The sequence below is a fragment of the Diadema antillarum genome, unplaced genomic scaffold (genome assembly GCF_040938485.1).
Source record: "Diadema antillarum isolate AM-2024a unplaced genomic scaffold, OU_Dant_1.0 scf00000029, whole genome shotgun sequence".
Taxonomy (NCBI): Eukaryota; Metazoa; Echinodermata; class Echinoidea; order Diadematoida; family Diadematidae; genus Diadema; species Diadema antillarum.
This window is the reverse complement of record NW_027270918.1, coordinates 9023829-9034968: the sequence shown is the minus strand read 5'-3', so window position 1 is coordinate 9034968 and position 11140 is coordinate 9023829.

The window sequence follows — 11140 nt, the reverse complement described above, 5'->3', positions numbered from 1 at the left end:
GTGTGTGTGTGTGTGTGTGTGTGTGTGTGTGTGTGTGTGTGTGTGTGTTAACGTGCGTATGCATGTGCTGGTGTATCGTTGTTGCTGTTTTTCTTTCGTGAGTTTTCCTGATTGCTCGCGCCACGGGTGGGCGTTGCCGCGACAACAGATGAAGATGTGAAAGTGTAGGCCTACATCCATTGTCCTAAGCCGATCACCTCCGAACATCAGACTTTTTAAGATGTGATGAGAGACAAACTTCTGAGAGTCTCTCCAGATGTTATTATTCCAACTGGACACTTCACTTTATGTATTCGAATTTATGCCTTCAAAATTTCCGCTGTGGATCCAAGAACGAGCAACCCTATTTTTATATGTATGTTATATTTCATAAGCAGTTTGCATGGATCAGTTACTTTTTTTTATGTCGTTTCTACATTTTTCACAAATAATATATAAACCACTCAAAGAGATCAGAATTATATGTATATCGGTATACTATGTAATATATGTATATATAAAAGAATAATATACATATATACATCGAAAAATAGACGTATAGGCCTACATATAAGCCCTACATGTTTATTTTGTGAACTGGTTAATTGACACTGAGTTGTTCAATAAACTTAAGAGCCTTAAATTTTCACAGAACGGCGAATGTTTGCGAACAATATATAGCGAATTTTATCGAATTTTAGATTTCGACAGTGTTCGCAAACAGTTGCAATTGGTAAAGAGTTGCAATGAAATTCGCAAACACTTTTCATTGTCGGACAGATACTTTAAGGGGATAGCTCACTGAGCATCGAATGCTTGCGAACGTAGTGAATTTGGGATTTCGCCAGGGTTCGTGAAAGGTTGCAAAAAGTTCTTTTAAGGTTGCAAGAAAATTCGCAAACAGTTTTCATTGTCGCAAGGATTTTTTTTTTTGCCGCAAATACATTTTGAACATTTTCAAAATTTCTTTGCGAATCTATTTTTCCGCAAACAGTTAGAAGCGTTTGCTAAACAGTCGTAAGTCTTTGCAAACGGTTGTAAGACGGTGTCGCTGAAGTTCTTTCCACTCCGCCAACGCTATATACCGACCATATGGTTACTAAAGTACTGTATAAAATCTACCCCATTGAGAAAAAATTGCCATTTGCCATGAATGAAGCCATCCCGAAGAAACAAAGTACTAAAAGAAAGAGCGAACCCCCAGTTATGGCAAAGGCGAACCCTGATTTTTGCCAACATTCGTCAGAAAAGTTGGCGAATCCAAAATTCGCAACGTTCGTTATCATTCGCCGCTCAATGAGATACTGTACTCCCTTGAACAATAATAAAAATGAATTGTTTGCGAATTTAATTGCAAATGCGTATACGAACTTGATTGCAACTGTATGTGAACCCTGACGATACCTAAAATTCGCTACAATGTCATGTATTCTTCGCAAACTGTCCCCGCTCAGTGAGACACCCCTGAAAAGACATTAGCCGTCATAGAAAGTCATCTTCTCTCCAACGGTTGAGTCAACCGACCTACACGACCTGATATGAGCAGAACATGGTTTTACAATATAAGAGTGGGGGGGGGGGGGGGAGAGAATCTGGGGCAACTTTCCGCTATCCCTGGAGATCTGGGGAATTCATTCGAGGTATGTTTTCCAGATTATTTATAGTTGTTCTTTATTTATAGCCAAAGAGTGTCTTTCTCTAGCAAAAGTGTATGTGTTCCGCTTGTCTACCGATACGGTAAACTAAAAATGCTTGCCTTTTTTAAAACAGGTCACACGATAATTATGTCTTGTAAACTACTGTAAAAGTTATGAATGCAAAAGGGTCGCGAAATATGAGCTACTGACTAAAATGAGCTATGACCCGAATACAAGAACAAACTTTACCAGTCTTCTGAGATATGAGAGAAATAAAAGTATTTGGTGGACTTAATGCAGTTTCACAAAGGAAACAAATCATGGAAAGAGAATAAAACAGTAGTCAGAAAATTAATGGGCATTATTATATTCACATTCCACGATGTCCATTATAACGACCTAGCAATAAGGTTCAGTTCATCTTTTTCCCTTAGCTCAGATCCATTTGTCAATTTGTCTGCATCTTTACTTCATTTGCCAATGTGTGCATGTACAGATATATGATATATTTATGTGTATCTAAAATATTTGTTTTATAATGCAATATACAGTAATATAGAATCCTAAAGTACATTTTTAGGCTCACTCTCATAACATATCTGCTTGAAAATGAATCAGAATTAACATTCTCTGCAATACTTTGCTCGGTTTATTTGTCAATATTTCAAACAAACATAATTACCGCAGAGACACGAGCATTATAGTTATTCAATGGAGTAAAGTTGTCATGACTCCTTTATGGGCCTTTACTTTCAGCGAGCTGTCTGGGTAAAATTTCGTCATAGATGAAGATCCAAAAATGTCATGAGAAAGACTGGCAAAATGTCTGTGGTGATAGAGCAATCAATACATTGGCGACATTAAGCAGAGGCTTAAAGATTACAGTCTTATAAGACATTGTCTCATGTTTTCAGTTTGAAAAAAAAAAAACAAAACAAACCAAGCTGCACTCTTTCCTAATGCAATGTAAACTTGAGTGTAATTTTCCATCCATTCTAGCATCATTATAATATCAATCATACAGTTCAGTAGGAAGGGTTCAACAGTCTAAACACACACACACACACACACACACACACACACACACACAAACAAACAAACAAACAAACACACCACGATATGAAGCAGTGTCTTCACGCACTTCATGCAAATGTTGTAAAAATGGCAGACAAGGCTTTGTTAGCTAGACATGAATTTGATATGATGCCAGACGTATGTGGCCTGCAAATGGAAAGTCGATCCTTTTACGAGAAACTCATGACTGCTAGTACATTGCATGGAAGTTTCAATGTGTTGCAACATAAAATGCACTATTAACTCGCCAGACGTTACGTCTGTTAATAAACTAAATGCCAGCCAAAAACAAAAACATGAGGATGTTATAGTATCATAGCCTCTTTGGCCAAACATAATCAAACACGCAACCAGAACATGGAAAGGGGGAAAATAGCAGTTACAGGGTTCTGTGTACCCATGTATCACGGCGGCACGAAACTGCGAATCAGAAGGATATCGTCTGTTGAGGACGAATGTACGGCATTGAATTACGGGATAGAAAAACACGTTTGTTTTGTGCGCGCGTGTGTGTATACATGAGTGTGTGTTTTAATTTCACACTCAGATGGGAAATCCACAATGAGCTTACATACCAGCGGGGTCATTAACTTAAACCTTGGAGTGTTGTAGCACCATGCTTAAATGTTTAAATGGCGAACGGCAAGGTTCAGCGATAATGCAAAACCTATACTATCTCCCGAGATCACAGCTAGGGGAAACCATTACGATGTGACCTTTGTTAGCATCGGGGTTAGCATCCCCAAACGTCATGCTGACGTGAGGAAGCCGTATTTCCACTGGTCGCATGCATGAGATCGAGGGCTGCAGCTCCTTACCCCGCATAGAAGTTAATCGCCTAGATACATCTCGCCTGCAATAGCACATTCTATAACCACCACAATCAAAACAAATACGGCTGTATAAAGAACATAAGTGGGATGCTCTGGTGACAGAAACATGAATTTGCACAAACATTAAAGACTCACCATGCGAAAAACTCGGTTTTTCTGCAACAAATACGTGTCGGCCTCAAGAAGTTAGGCAGTACTTAGTCTGGTGCAAGCATTCAGACAGGGTATATAAGAGAGATTAGCGGAATACAAATGCAACGACTTCACGCTGCGCCAGCGGTTTTAAGCGATTTGTGTCTCGCGACGGAAAATCGTGACACGACATTTGCTCCTGCGACAATATTATTGCTCGGGTCTTATTTTCTCCAACACTTAGGTTACTATACTTAGGGTTAGGGTTGTTATGGGGTTTTAGGTTTAGTTTGATGTGAGTATTAGGATTTGGGTTAGGGTTATGCTTGTGGTTAGAAATTAATTTTTGGCTTAGCGTGTGGATATTCCAAGGGAGCAAAATTATTGTCGTCGGAGCAAATGTCATAGTAACCGGAAAATAATTGACCAGTCATGGGATGACCGCAGTGCACTGGCGAAACAAGGGATCTTACAAGATCATGATATACCTAGTTCAAAGATTGGGGGGGGGGGGGAGGGGTGAAATGAATAAATTTGGGCGCACTCTCGTACGAAATTATCAGCCTTTTTATTATCTTTGTCATTGGGGTTACAGTTCTGGTGGATTCTCCCAGTTGGCCCTGCTATTGTAATATTACCCTACACTCCAAAAACAGGTTCAACTTTAAACCTTATACCAGCTATATAGTGTCACACTGGGAGCACCTGTAAGATATCGCCCCTTAGTGTATGACGTCATCCGGACCTGAAAATAAAAAATCATACATGCAACGACACACGTGAGTTGTACTAAGTCTGATATGTGACATGGTGTCAGGAGTTTCGACCTAAACGCTCCGAAATGATACCAGAGTCCGAATTGTTTGTGTGATAGGTAACTTTATCATGAAAGCTACGGGATTTTAGCTGAAATCCCGCCGAGGATCTGTTCCAAAAGGGAATTTTGGACGCCGAGATTGTGACTGCCTCCACACATCGCGCAGTGAGTGCTATAGTACAGCCCCACATGTAGACATTTGTGTGCGTTTGTGAAATGCCAGCATGTCTTCAAGTGACAAACCGTCGATGAACTGGCAGGCTAAAGACTTGCATTATGAATGGAAGCGCTTCAAGCAGCACTGCGAATTTACCTTTGGAGGACCACTTGCTGGTAAGTCACAGAAGGAAAAGGTAAGCTACCTCATGACATACATTGGAGACAAAGGAAGAGAGATTTACCTCACTTTCGAGTGGAACACCATCACACAAGCTGATGGCACTGAAATATCAGAAAGGGACACATTGGCAGGTGTCTACCAGAAATATGAAACCTATGTCAAGCCAAAGAAAAACCAGATAAGAGCTACAGTAAATTTTCATCGCCGTAAGCAACAAGAGAGGGAACGGTTTCATGATTTTGTAACAGACCTGAAGTTGCTTGTCAAAGACTGTGGGTATCACGACAATGACCGCATGTTGAGAGACGCTATCGTGTTGAATGCACACAATGTCGAGGTTAGGCAAAAGTGCTTAGAAAAAGGCGATGAACTCACCCTTGATATGGCCATCAATATTGGACAGACATTTGAAACCGCTCGTGAAAGCATCCAAGCAATTGACAAAGAGGTTGATAAAGTACATGCTCTGCATGCCAGCCACAAACATGGGAAAGGGCACAGCAAGAAAAATGCACCCTTTGGCAACACACAGAGAGGAAAAGGCAGAGGCCAGAGCTCATATAGGTCCAACTTCAAACCCAAACCAAATCAAGCCCCAGAAAAATGCAAACGGTGTGGGTACGCAACAAGTCATCCTAAATGTCCGGCCTTGGGACAAACTTGCTCTGTGTGCAAGAAGCCCAATCATTTTGCAGCAGTGTGCAGGTCAAGGCGTACGCAGGTTCATATGCTTGATCGAGAAGACGCTGATTCAGCTACATATGAAGGTCATTACCATGATGGAGCATCTGATGACAATAGTGACCAGGAATATGCACACATGTACGCAGTCAGTGACGATGTGCACACAGCAAGTGACTGGTATGAAACAGTGACAATAGATGGACAGCAACAAAAGGTGCAGATCGACACGGGAAGTTCCTGCTCAATTATGCCAATGCACATCTTCAGAAACCTGAAGATGCAGCCTAGTCTGCAACCTGTCAAGAAGAGGTTTGTTTCATACTCAAACCATACTCTCCAATTGGAAGGCAGTGTAAAGCTAGCTACAAAATACAAAGACCGCTCAGTAGAGGTGCAGTTTCATGTAGTCAGAGCAGATGAGAAGCCAATACTCCTCTCAGGCTCAGATAGTGCCAGACTCGATCTGATTCAGCGGCTACACAACATCGAGGACTATCCTGAGCTGAAACTAAACACAGGAACACTGCCAGGAACATACTCTCTGAAAATTGACCCAACGATACATCCAGTTGTTCATGCTCCAAGACGGCAACCACAAGCCCTAGCATCAAAAATCAAAGACAAGCTGAAAGAAATGGAGGAAAATGGGCACATAACCAAAGTCAACGAACCAACAGACTGGGTCAACTCAATGGTCACAGTCGTAAAAAATGGCAAAGTACGCATCTGCATTGATCCCAAAGACCTCAACAAGGCAATCCGCCGCGAACATTACCCCATACCCACAGTGGAGGAAGTGATTGCATCCATGCCAGATGCAAAAATATTCTCGGTGATTGATGCCAAGAGTGGGTTCCTGCAGATCAAACTGGACTATGAATCGAGTCTGCTGACAACATTTAACACACCACAAGGGAGATACCGATGGCTGAGACTCCCCTTCGGCATCAAGAGTGCCCCAGAAATATTCCAGCGAGTCATGGATGAAATGTTGGAAGGAATACCAGGGGCCCGTGCAGTCATGGACGACATTCTGATTGCAGGGAAAGACATGAAGCACCATGATGAGATCTTGAACAAAGTTGCACAGAAAGCAAAAGAGTACAATCTGAAGCTGAACTCGGAGAAGTGCAAAATCAGGCAACCAGAGGTCAAGTACGTTGGACATCTTATCTCCTCAGCAGGGTTGAAACCCGATCCCGAGAAGGTCCGAGCTGTAAGAGAGATGCCAGCACCCGCATCTAAACAGGCTGTCCAGCAGTTTCTTGGACTTGTACAATACCTGTCCAAGTTCATTCCAGACCTGAGCACCATAGATCAGCCACTCAGAGCTTTGACCACCAAAGATGCACAGTTCCAGTGGGGTCCAGCCCAGCAGAAGAGCTTCGACAAACTCAAGGACTTGTGCACAACAGCACCAGTACTAGCCTTCTACGATGACAAGAAAGATGTGGTTATACAGTGTGACGCAAGCAGATATGCTCTAGGAGGTGTACTACTACAAGAAGGACGCCCAGTAGCCTTCACATCACGGGCTCTTACAGAGACTGAAATGCGCTACGCACAAATCGAGAAAGAGATGTTGGCCATTGTACACTCCTGCCGAAAATTCCACCACTATGTCTTTGGAAGGACGGTGCATGTAGAATCCGACCACAAGCCGCTCCAGGCAATCTTCCGCAAATCATTGCTGTCGGCCCCGATGCGTCTGCAGAGTATGCTCCTCAGACTCCAACCGTACGACCTGAATGTGATGTACAAACCCGGCAAGGAAATACCCATTGGGGATGCCCTTAGCAGAGCCAACCTACCTGACAGCGATCCTGACATGGAGCCGGTGGTTGTAAACATGCTTGACCACATTGCAGTGTCCCAGGAGAGATATGTGCAGTTCCAGACACGCACCGCCATGGAGCTCAATGAGCTGCACAGCATGATCAAAAGCGGGTGGCCAGACACAAAACAGGAAGTGCCACACTCCATACGCGAGTATTGGACAATACGTGATGAACTTTCAGTGCTAGATGGCGTGGTCTACAAGGGTATGCGCATCGTCGTACCCCCATCCATGAGACGAGAACTACTGGAGACCATACATGCCTCACATCTCGGCATTGTCAAGTTGAAACAAAGGGCCAGAGAAGCATTATACTGGCCAGCGATGAATCAACACATCGAAGAGATGATAGGAGACTGCTCAGACTGCAACACTCATCAGAAAGCACAACACACGGAACCGATGCACCCAACTCCTCACCCTGACTTACCCTGGCAAGAAGTGGCATCGGATCTGTTTGAGTGGGAAAGATCGCACTATGTGCTTACTATCGACTACTACTCAAAGTATATCGAGGTGAATGAACTCGCTACAACAACAAGTAATGCAGTCATTCAAGCACTCAAAGAGCAGTTCAGTCGACACGGCATACCACAAATCCTTCGAACGGATAATGGACCACAATATGTCTCCGCAGAATTTGAGGCATTCTGCGAAGAGTGGGGAATAACGCATCGGACCTCCTCCCCACATCACCCCCAGTCGAATGGTGAGGCTGAGCGAGGTGTGCAGACAGTCAAGCTACTGTGGAAGAAGTGCAAGGACAAGAATCTGGCATTGCTGGATTATCGCACGACACCCATGGCAAGCTGCAACCTCTCACCTGCCCAGCTATCCATGGGGCGAAGGCCCCGGAACAAACTTCCAGCAACAAGGCAACTGCTGAGTCCCAAGCTCTACCAGCCTGAGGAAGTCAAACAACGACTCAATGCAGAAAAGTCAAGGCAGGCCTACTATCACAACAAAAAGGCAGGCCAAAACCTCCCTGCATTGAAGCCTGGTGATGCAGTCCGGATGGCACCGCTCCCAGGAACCAAGAGATGGATACCAGCCACCATTGAAGAACACCATCGCTCCCCTCGCTCCTATGTGCTGAATCATCGTGGTCGCAAATACAGGAGGAATCGCAAGCACATAAGGCCAGCCATCCATGAGGCTAATCGCGGAGGGACCCGTGAGTCGCTCGTCATCTCTGAGTCATGGTCCCAAATGAAACGCCAGGGTCCAGAACCAGCAGCTGTCACTCCGCCAGCTCCTAATCCAGGAAGAGGGAGACCACCAGCTACCTCTACAGCTCCAAGTGCGCCGCGCAGCCCGAGGCCCCCTGAGGGAGTATGCAGATCAGCGGAATCAACTAGGTCACCGGCACCGCAGTACACGACCAGGAGTGGCCGAACCATTAAGAAACCGGACCGTTTAAACTTATAACATAAACTAGGACACACACAAAAAAACAAAACAAAAACAAAAAAGCCTAAAAATTGAAACGAAAAAGACAACGGAAAAGGAAAACTGAACTTTTGTTTTTGAACACTTCATTATAAAGCTCACACTTTTGGTCGATTTAGAATTGTTTTTTTGTTATGTATTATTTTAACACAGGACTTTTGGAAGATTTTTTAATTATTCCTTTTTTTTTTTATATAATACTAAGAGAGCTGTCATTTCTACAACCCATGTGATCCCCTTGGACATGGAATGAACTGTTTGGATTACATGAGCAACGTCTTACGGACTGAAACAATCAATATTTGAACTTGAAAGAACTGAGATTTCCATAATTTGGATTTCACATGTCATTTTTTTTTTGTTTCCGGTACCGTGATTAATTCATGTTTTGTTTTGTTTGTTACATCATATGATGATATATATATATTTTTTTGCATACAACCTTTTTTGGTTATAAAGAATTTATCGAAAAAAAAAACAAACAAACAAACATTCAGGGACTGCTAAAATTTGATATAGTCCTTTTTGCCTTTTGAATACGTGTATTTGTTTACCTGTTGCATTATTGTGATGGCAACACGTTAGTTCCTTTTTGAATTTGTGATAAATCATAAACTATCACAATTCACAACCAGTGATTGTGTTTTAAAAAAAAATAAATAAATAAATAAAAACAAAAATAAAAAAAACGAATGGATAATTTTCACACACGGAAAGTCTAGTGTGAATTGTTCCTTTTGTTTCTAGAACAACAAACATTCATATTTTGAAATAAACAGTATGAGTGTTGTATTTTGCAAAACAACAAAAAAATTTTCCCTTCGGTTTGAGAAATTAACGTTTGGAAAGTTTTGAAGATTTCATTTTTTTTATTTTGTTTTGAAAAAAAAAAAAGGAAAAAGGGAGATGTAAGATATCGCCCCTTAGTGTATGACGTCATCCGGACCTGAAAATAAAAAATCATACATGCAACGACACACGTGAGTTGTACTAAGTCTGATATGTGACAGCACCTATACGGGTGCAACTTTGCATCTTTCAGACAAATATATTAGCACCTATAAAGGTGCAACTTACTGGTCTGAAAGGTGCAAAGTTGCACCCGTAAAGGTGCTCAAAGTGTGACAAAAGGTGCAAAGTTGAACCTATTTTTCTTAGAGTGTGAACGCAGTCAGGTACCAAGTTATAATACTGCTTCAAGACTTTCATTGCGGGTGAGATATCTTGTCCATGGATATTGGCCTAAGCTCCAACCAGGATTTCAACCCAAGATAATAATGATGTTGAGAGTCTAGTCATCCATTTAGTATTTGGTCTGCCATCAGCGCAAGATGGGAGGAGATGTAAGAGAAAGATTTTACTCTCAATGTGTCAAACAACAACGCAATATTTTGATTCAAAAGGAGAGATAATTTTGTTTCCATTCCCCCTTTTTTTCATTCTATTCATTAGTGGAGGATGAATCATAGAAGCAGGAACAGATGTCTGGCATCTGGCAAAAAAAAAATAAAAAAATAAAAATAGAAATAAAATATAAAATATAAGAAGCCTCTATAGCTGGCTGCTAGTTTTGGGTAATCATCGGTAATCTATGAACAACATCAGAGAAGATATCTGCTCTCCTAATTGTCTCAAATAGCAGTGATTTCTAACTTGTAGTAAGCTCTTTGTGATCTCTCTCTCTCCCTCTTTCTTTCTTATACTTGCTTTGTTTTTTGTTTGTTTGTTGTTGTTTTTGTTGCATGAATGAGGCTTCTTACGTGCTGCCGTGGATACGGCAACGTGAGCATTTAACGCGTATCGCGGGTATTTATCGGTTGAGGATGGGACTACGAGACCATAAATGTGCGTTTAGTTTCCGTGTTAGAACTTGAAAAAGCTCTGATTAGGCGATTAATGGTATTTGCCTATGAAACATTTTGATGTCAACGCAAAATCTATGCACAGACAAAGGTCTTTTCTAGCCTGGTACGTAAATAAGGTGATTTCTGTCAGTTACAGATCTTTAATGTTATTGTTTGCCTTCTTTATTCGTACAATATGGAATAATTGGTTTTCCATTAGAAGGGTTGAACATCATTGGCAAATTTTGACAGATGCTGAGGAGAGCTAGAATAAACTGCTACGAGTTGATGTAAAGCAAGAATATTGGAATTTTATGGAACCACGGGATAGTACAAAATAGACTGTGATGGCAGGATGGACCGGGAAGTGAGGCGTCGGAGGAGGAGGGGAAACTGAGCCCTCCCAGCTGAACATTTTGAGACATCGCGACGTTATGAAAGATCAAAGTTTCGATTCAGGAGTTTGAATGGGGTCGTCACGTGACACCAAGAGAAGACAAGAAGGAAAAGGAAA